Source organism: Marmota marmota, unplaced genomic scaffold (genome assembly GCF_001458135.2).
Source record: "Marmota marmota marmota unplaced genomic scaffold, marMar, whole genome shotgun sequence".
Classification (NCBI taxonomy): domain Eukaryota; kingdom Metazoa; phylum Chordata; class Mammalia; order Rodentia; family Sciuridae; genus Marmota; species Marmota marmota.
The window spans coordinates 3,623,280-3,633,007 of NW_026000174.1; the positions used below are offsets into that span (position 1 = coordinate 3,623,280).

At 33.6% G+C, this 9,728-nt stretch overlaps 1 pseudogene; it reads left to right on the top strand.

Moving 5' to 3' along the window:
- The first annotated feature begins 9,154 nt into the window (after positions 1-9,154).
- LOC125612193 lies at positions 9,155-9,292 on the top strand (annotated as a pseudogene).
- The last annotated feature ends 436 nt before the right edge of the window (positions 9,293-9,728 follow it).

Consider the following 9,728-nt stretch of genomic DNA (forward strand, 5'->3'; position numbering starts at 1 on the left):
ACAGACACAATAAAGAATTGTATGTTTTCTTTTCTTTTTTTTTTTTTTTAGGAAAACATTCATATTTATTGGTTTATTAATAAGAATACTATAAAGGATACAGATGAACAATCAGATTGAAAAGATGTTCTGGTTTCAGTGTGTCCCCTAAAATTCAAGTGTTGGAAACTTAATCCCTCAATGTGGTAATATCAGAAGGTGGAGCCGAGTGGGAGATACCTGTATCATGGAGGCAGAGAGCCCTCATCTTTCCCAAAGGATTAAGTTGGCTGTCATCAGAGTTTGGCACCTTTTTCTCTCTTGCTTTCCACTTTGCCATCAAGCTAAGGAGCAGCATGAGGCCTTCAGCAGAAGCTGAACATATGTAGCTGCCTGATCTTGGACTTTCTAGTTTCCAGAACCAGGAGCCAGAGTAGGCCTCTATTTCTTTATAAATGACCCAGTCTTGGGTGTTCTGAACCAGAAAACAAACTAAGACAGAACATAGGATGAAGCACAGGACAAGAGGCATAGAGTGTTCATACCCTCTTGGGTACCACCCTCAGGGCACCTCTGTATGTTCAGCAAACCAGAAGCACCCAAATCCAATGTTTTTAGGTTTCCATGGAGCTTCCTTACATAGATGTATTAATGACATCATTGGCCATTGGTGATCAACTCAATCCTTGAGCTCCTCTCTTCCTTCCAAGAGGGGTGAGGCTGAAATCATGCCTTAGTCTTGCTAGCAAACAGCCTTCATCCTGAGTCTATCCTGGGAACACCAGCTATCAACCCTTTCTGCATGCGAGAAAGACACTCTTGTTGCTCTGGAGATTCTAAGGGTTTTAGAAGCTGCTTCTCAGGAAATGCGGATGAAGATCATATATATGTATGTATATCTTATTTTAAATCACAATATCACATATTTTAACTTAATTCTTTCCAGTCCACATGCCCCTGTGGTCAGTTATTTTTCAGAAATCCAAACCTGATACTTCATATAATTCCTTGAATGACTTCAGTATTCCCCACCTGAGAGTTCCCATCAATGGCGTAAAAGGTTCTGTGTGACCTGGCTTCTGCGGCTCCCTCAGCCTCTGCAGGCATTCTTGGTGCCTGTGCCTCTGTACTTTTGGAATAAGTTTCCCCTCCTTCCCTCACCAGTGGATCCCTTCTTGTTTATTAATACTGTATTAATCAGAATTCCTTTGGTTATTCAGGATAAAAACACAACTTAATATAACTTGGGATAAAACAAGAATTTTTCATCAGGATCATGAGTTATCTCATGGACTTCAAGAACAGGAAATACACTTGGGTTTCAGGAGCACTTGGGCAAGGGACTCTTCTTCATTTCCTAGGGCTTCTGTAGCAAAGTACAACTGCTTGGTGGCTTACACAACATATATTTATTTTATCACAGTTCTGAAAGCTAGAAGTCTGAGATTAAGATGTCAGTGGGACTGGTTTCTTCTAAGAGTCTCTCTCCTTGGTTGTAGATGGCCTCCCTGAGTCCTCACATGGTCTTCCCTCTGTGCGTCTGTGTCCTACATCTCTTCTTGTTATATGATACCAATTATGTTGGATTAAATTGGATTTTATTTTGATGACGTCTTTAAAGACCCTGTCTTCCAATATACTCACGCTCTGAGGTCCTGGGGACTGGAACTTCAACATATGAATTTGGGAGAAGGGGAGCACAATTCCTCTCCTCTTGACAATTCATCTCTAATCCCTCTTCTCCATTCAACTCCAACCACTGGTAAACTTGCAGACAAAATGGCAGCCAACAAACCCTGATTTTCCATTCTATAGCTGTAGTCATTAGAAAGGCTACCCCAACCTTTACAGGCCAAGATCAGAGAGTCTGGGGAAGAGACCCATTGGCCAGGTGGGGCCAAAGCTCTTATGGTGGTATCTCTAAACTCTTAGTTTCCAGGCAAACATGATAGAATAGATCTCATTCTTACCCTTTAATTCTGCAAGAAATACATTTGGAATAACAAAATTTCCTCATTTTCTAATTTTTTTGTCACAAAATCCAGCTATTTGTGCCAATCTCTATTCTCCCTCTCGGCAAAATTGATAAAGGGAACATTCATTTCTTGTGTAGGCTGTCTTGCAGAATGTATGTTCCCTCAGGCTAGGTTATTTTAATTTTGACTAAACTAAGAAGATGGAATCTAGGAGGGATGTAGATATGCCTCCAGGTTCCCATTCCAGATTATTGTTCTTTATTATTATTATTATTATTAGTTGTTCAAAACATTACAAAGCTCTTAACATATCGTATTTCATACATTTGATTCAAGTGGATTATGAACTCCCATTTTTACCCCGTATACAGATTGCAGAATCACATTGGTTACACATCCACGTTTTTACATACTGCCATACTGGTGTATGTTGTATTCTGCTGCCCTTCCTATCCTCTACTACCCACCCTCCCCTCCCCTCCCCTCCCATCTTCTCTCTCTACCCCATCTACTGTAATTCATTTCTCTCTCTTGTTTTTTTTCCTTTCCCCTCACTTCCTCTTATATGTAATTTTGTATAACAATGAGGTTCTCCTTCCATTTCCATGCAATTTCCCTTCTCTCTCCCTTTCCCTTGTATGTTTTCTTTGAAGATCTATGGTATAGTGTAAACTATATTGTTGATATCATTGAAGCTTATAGATTTCAATACTGGTTCTTACATATTTATTTTCCTTTCAAATTTGGTATTTAAGTATTGATGAAAAGAACCATAAGATGAGGTAATAATGGAAAAAGAAGTATCCCACAGCTATCTCATAAGAAAACCTTTCCCTTTATCCTGTTGGCTCTCCTATCAAAAATTAAAAGTTGAGAATGAAGAACATTGCTCTGCTTTAGTTTGTTTACATGAGTCAATTCTAAAAGTTGCTTAAGAAAACATTTTTTCTTTGCCTCAAACAGTTCTATGCTCAGAAGCCATGAAACTTTTTAGACTATATTAAGAATTCCAGACATTACCATGACCTAGATATAATGATTATTGAATTTTATAGAATATATTTCCATGATTTCTAGTTTCTGAGTCTCAGGTTTATATTGTTTCCAGTTTGCTGACAAAATAATAAACCCCATGAAACCCTAAGGTTGAAATTCTCTTTGCAGGACTGCGTATTTATAAGTGAAGCTATCACATAGATACACAGCTACCAAATACCAAAAGTTTCTTACAAACTACCTTAATCATGAATAGAAGTTCAAAGAATTAAAAAATTTATAGAAACAGTATTTCTTGAGCTATTCTGGGTCTTTTATTCTTCCAAATGAATTTTTAGGACTGTTTTTTCTGTGAAAAATGTCTTTGGTATTTTGAGGGGATTGCATTGGATCTATAGAACACTGTTGGTAGTGTGGCCATTTTGACAATATTAATTCTGCCTACCTAAGAATATGGGAGGTCTTTCCATTTTCTAAGGTCTTCTTTAATTTCCCAAGTATTTTATTTTTTTTTATTGTGAATGGGATAGTTTTCCTAATTTCTTAGCAGATTCACTATTGGAGTACAGGAAAGCTATATATTTATGAATATTGATCTTTTATTCTGTTACTTTGCTGAATTTATTTATCAACTCTAGAAGTCTTTTTTGATTTTTAAAAAATTTATTCTAATTAGTTATACATGACAGCAGAATGAACTTCAATTCATAGTACACAAATTGAACACAATTTTTCACTTCTCTGGTTGTAATGAAGTAGAGTCACACCGCTTGTACAATCATACACGTACCTATGATAATGATGTCTGACTCATTCCACCATCTCTAGAAGCCTTCTGGTGAGTGTTTTTTTTTTTTTTTTTGTCTTCTAGATAGAAGATCATGTCATCAGAGATGTTTTGACTTTTTATTTTCCTATTTGTATTCCTTTAGTTTTATTTTTTATTTGTTGTTTTTATATATACATAACAGTAGAATGTATTTTGACATATTATACACACATGGAGTACTACCCATTCCAATTAGGATCCCATTCTTGTTGTTGTACATGATGTGGAGTTACACTGGCCTTTAATTTTGTTTTCTTGCCTTATTCCTCTGGATAGAGTTTCAAGAACTTTGTTGAATAGAGTGTATATCCTCATCTTTTTCCTGACTTTAGAGAAAATGTATTTATTTTTTCTCCATTCAGTATGACATTGACATTGGGTTTGTCATATATAGTCTTTATAATGTTCAGGTAAATTTCTTCTATCCCTAGTTTCTCCTGCATTTTTAACTTGAATTGGTGCTAGATTTTTGTTGAAGGATTCTTTTTTTTTTTTTTGCATCTATTTAGATGATCATGTGATTTTTGTCCTTAACTCTAATTATGTGGTGAATTATATATATATTGATTTGCATATGTTGAATCAACCTTGCATTCCTAGGGTGAAACCTACTGGATCATAATATATTATCTTCTTGCTGTGTTTTTGAAAGTAGTTTGCATATATTTTATTAAGGATTTTTGCATCTAGTTCAGAAGGGATCTTGATATGTAGTTTTCCTTCCTTTCTTCCTTCTTTTCTTTCTTTCTTTCTTCATAGAATGAATTTGGGAGTGTTCCCTTCCTATTCATGGAATGATTTGAGGAGGATTGGCATTAGTTCTTCTTTAATGGTCAGGTAGAACTCAGCTTAAAATCAATCTGGTTCTGCGCTTTTTCTTTGTTGGAAGGCTTTTAATTATTGATTTGATTCTACTGCTTGATATTGGTCTGTTGAAGTTTTTATATCCTCATGGATCAATTTGGGTAGGTCATATGTGTATAGAAAATTTTAAATACCTTTCAGATTTTCCAGTTTATTGGAGTATAAATTTTCAAAATAGCTTTTAATAATGCTCTGGATTTCAAAAGTGTTTGTGATGATATGTCCTTTTTCACCTCTAATTTTGTTAATTTAGGTCTTTCTTTCTTTTGGCTATTTTGGTTAAAGATTTACCAATCTTGTTTATATTTTCAAAGAACTGACTTATGTTGTATTGATTCTTTGTATTGTTTTTTATTCTTGATTTCGTTAATTTTAATTCTGATCTTTATTATTTCCTGTCTTCTACTGATTTTGGAATTAGTTTTGTTCTTCCTTTTCTAGGGCCTGGAGGTGTAACATTAGATTTGTTACTTGGGATTATTCTGTTCTTACTGTTTCCTATGCTATTTTACTTTCTCACTAGTTTAAGTTTCTACTCAACTGCTATCTCCTCAGGCCTTTTCTGATCATCCTGTCTTAAATAGTCACCTTTTTCCTGTCACTATTTTTTCTCTTTAGTTAATTTTTCTTTATTGTACATATCAACATGTACATTTATTTGTGGTACATTATCTCCCAACTGTAATGTAATCTTCTTGAGGGCAGGGGCTTGGCTGTCTTGTTCACTCTTTTAATCCTAACACTTAGGAGAGTTCATAGAATTTAATAGAAATGATGTGACTTGGTGAATGAGGAAACAGTTAATTTACTCCTGGTTGTTGAGTTTTACATTTTGACAAGATAAATGCATTAACATTTTCTTTGTTTTTGCTTTTTCTTTAAAATAAAAATTATGAGATTCTTAGATGAAAAGTACAGTGTTGAAAAAGATATTTATTTTTAAGAGATCCTTGTGTGTGGGAATTATGCATTATTTTAAGGGTCTTTCTGCCAAGAGTTAAGGGTATTAGAAATTGCATGTTATAGGGTAAGAAAAGAACCTTAGGTTAATTATGCTACTTTATTGCTAGGCAGTCTCTTGGAATTTGCTTGTATGCAACAATCTAAACAACAGCATTTAAAATTGGTAGACCTATTAAAGCATGAAATTTTTTTCTTGTTTACATGTCTTTCTCCTTTCTGAGGTTACTGTTGATAATAGGAAAAAAATTATGATGTTTGCAACACTACCAAAATTCGACAGTAAAAATATGAATCTCTGTTAATACATAATTCAGTTCCAGGTATTTAATGTAGAAGTCTTCTTAGATATATCTTTCTTCTTTTATGTACTTAGTCTTTCCCCTTAGATTAGTTGACTGAATCTCAGCTCTTTTGAGAAATATAAGACTGCTATTTAAAAATGTATTCTTATTGATGCAGTTTTTCATCATGATACATTTTTCATTAATTTATTTGTTAATTGAATAAATATTTATGGTGCACCTATGATGTGTCAAATGTTATTCTAGGTGCTGGATACACACACACACACACACACACGTGTGTGTGTGTGTGTATATATATGATAATATTCATATATATATATATATATATGTCTGTATCTATTTCTATATCTATATGTCAGTGAAAAAGACAGATATTTTTGTTATCATGGAACTTATAGTTAAGTGGTGGTATATTAGCAATATCAAAATAAGAGAAGGAGAGGAAAGAGGGGAAAATGTAGTACCATGGAGGGGAAGAAGGGTTGTTGTTTTAAATAGAGTTAGTTATTAAAGTTTTGCCAAAGAAAATGTTAGAGTATATTTGAGGGAACTGGTGTTAGTCATATGGATAATTTCAGAGGAAGGAGTGAGTACAAAAGTCTTGAGTTTGGAGGAGCATGCCTAAATTATTCCAGAAATAACAGAGGAGACCAGTGTGATGGGCTCAATCACTATTGATTGAAATAGTAGTAGGAAATGAGCTTGGTTGTTGTAAGAGGACAGATTATGTAGAGAATTCTTGGCCATTAGAAAAAATTTGACTTTTACTGTGAATAAAGATTTTCAGAAGAATGATGTAATCTGACTTATGCTTAAACTGATCAACTCTGCATTGCATGTTGAGAATATTGAAAACATCTGAGGAAGAAAATGGAAGAGAAGTGTTGGAAGTTGACTGTAATATTCCAATGAGAGTAGTTAGATTCTAGATTTTGAAGATAAGGAAAATGGGATTTGTTAGTGAATTGGGTGTCAGATATGAGAAAAATAGAGGAATTAATGAGGACTCATATTTCTTTTCTTTCTCTTTTTCCTTGGGAATCTAAAAGTATGGCATTCACACTTTGAGAGATGGGAAGGTCTAGGAAAGCAGCATATTTGAGGGAAAGGGTGAAAGATCAGGATATGTTAAATAAGCAGTTGGAAATAGAAATCTGGAGAACCAGGGATATATCAATGACGGAAAATTTAAATTTAGAAGAAGTAAGAATATTGGTGTTTTTAAAATAATGAAATTGAGGGAGAAGCAAGAGGTCATGAAATACATAATATGAATATTTTTTATTAAATTCTATGAAGCTGATGATATTCGTAAGTTAGACAGTTTAAATTATTTTCTTGCCAAATTTTATGCAAAATAGCTTCATTAAAATTTTATATAGAAACCAGTTAGTTGAATATAGAACAGCTTTTTATTAGCTTTTACCTTTTCTAAATTAAGAAATTAATCTCCTAATTTCTTGAAAGTGTCAATTACTAGATAAAAAATCTAGTCTAACTGACTTGAGTTCTAATTTCTAAAAATAGTAGCAATATGAGATTCAATTTTGAATTTAAAAGAGGTCATATTATTCAAGCATTTTAAGGCTCTGAATTATTAGCACACATGAATTTAACTGTTAAGCCTTCTGCAATTGATTTAGTAAGATCATCTCTAATGTGACAGATATTAGGGCTAGAAATAGATGACTCTTGGACTTTTCAGAGATACTGACTACAATAATAGGCCAACATTATATAAAATAAGTAGAAAAGGGATTTATGGGAAATATTTAAGATAATTTACAGAACTAAGGAAGACTAGATATTAGACTCAGAAAACAGTAGATAAGAATAATAAAGCAAAGTTAAGATTTCTTCACACAAAGAATGAGATACTGGTGTTGTGCCTTTACCAGTGGCTACCAGCTTCCCATGCTGTTGGACTTTGGCTCCTTATATTCTTGATTGTACTGCAGTCACCAAGAATTATTTTTGACAATCCAAGCATTCTTTGGTCACTCAATGATGAATGAAAACCCTTGCTTGTTTAAGAAATTGTAAATATTGAATTCTGCCTTTAAAAAGACCTGATATTTACTTGTGCATGGATTTTATAAGGGTTGCAGTTTGTGAGTTATTGGTAAGTGGGTACTTTAAAATCAGACAGAATGAAGTGTGTATGTGTGTAGGGAAGGAATTTTGTGTATTTGTGAGATTTGGCTCAAATGTATATAGTTTCCTACATTCACCTAATGTTTCTTGCAGAAAATTGTGGTTGAGTTTCTCAGAGGGAAGTCTTAAGTAGAGACTTGAGCAGGATAACTTCTTGATTTGATTAAACAAGGAAAGATGGACAGGTAATGGACCAGAAGGAAAATATAGACATTTAGGCAAGAAAAGAATGAAAATAAATCAAATTAGAATTAGCAAAAAGTATGAGAACTTTTTTAAAGAAATAAATATCAAATACACTTTGAGTCCCCAAAGGGCAATTTTTTAAAAAAAGTTTATTTGTTTTAATTAGTTATACATGACAGTAGAATGCATTATGCACTTTGATATATCATACATAGATGGGATAAAATTTCTCATTTTTCTGAGTGTACATGATACAGAATCATATTGGTCATGTCACATATATACATATGGTAATAATGTCTGTTTCATTCTACTATCTTTCCTATCCCCACATCCCCTCCCCTCCTCTCCCATCACTTCCCTCTACCTAATCTAAGGTAACACTATTCTTTCCTAATGTTCCCTGCCTTATTGTGAATTAGCATCCGCATATTAGAGAAAACCTTCAGCCTTTGGTTTTGTGGGATTGGCTTATGTTGCTTAGCATGATATTCTCCAACTCCAACTATTTACTGGAAAATTCCATAATTTTACTCTTCTTTAAAGCTGAGTAATATTTCATTGAGTATATATACTACATTTTCTTTATCCATTCATCTATTGAGGGACACCTAGGTTGGTTCCATAGTCTAGCTATTGTGAATTGAGCTGCTATAAACATTGATATGGTTGCTTTACTATAGTGTGCTGATTTTAAATCCCCCAAAGGGAAAATTTTATTATTATTTTCTTTTTCTCACTGTGTGATACAGATCTAATGATAATTTCCGTTGTTGAGTGCTATATGCAAGATGTTGTTCTAGGTTATTTATGTAAATTATTGTTAAGTCTTACAAAAGTAATAGTTGTCATGGTTTTATAAATTTAAAGAAAATTCCAAAATTCTAAACTTGAGAAACATTATCGCTTCTCGGCCTTTTGGCTAAGATCAAGTGTGGAGAAACATAATGAACCCAAATTATAAAAGTAATTACAAAAACGTATGGGTAGAAAAATGTCAGAGTAAGAATTCCAAAAGTTCTTCCTTCTGTAAGAGCACATATAGCACCAGTGAAACTCCACATCATATACAACCACAAGAATGAGATCCTAATTAGAATAAGTTATACTTCATGTGTGTATAATATGTCAAATACACTCTACTGTCATGTATATCTAAAAAGAACAAATAATAAAAACCTTATTCTGGTTACATTCCACATTTCCTAGATCAGTAGTAGCCTTGAAAATGAAATCATGTATTTCTGCTGTAGGTGATGGAATAAATGTGCCTATTTTCCAAGATTATACTCATCTGTCCTGATTTATTTTGTGGAAGAGGAGCCACTCAAAGGTCTCACTTTTATTTTATCTAGCTCAGAACTCACCCATCACTAAAGCAGCTAGCTACCCTGGAGAATTTGTCAAAAGCATTTATAGGCAAATGTTTTAATTGCTGTTGTTGGATATAATAAGTAACAGTTGGAGCAAATAATT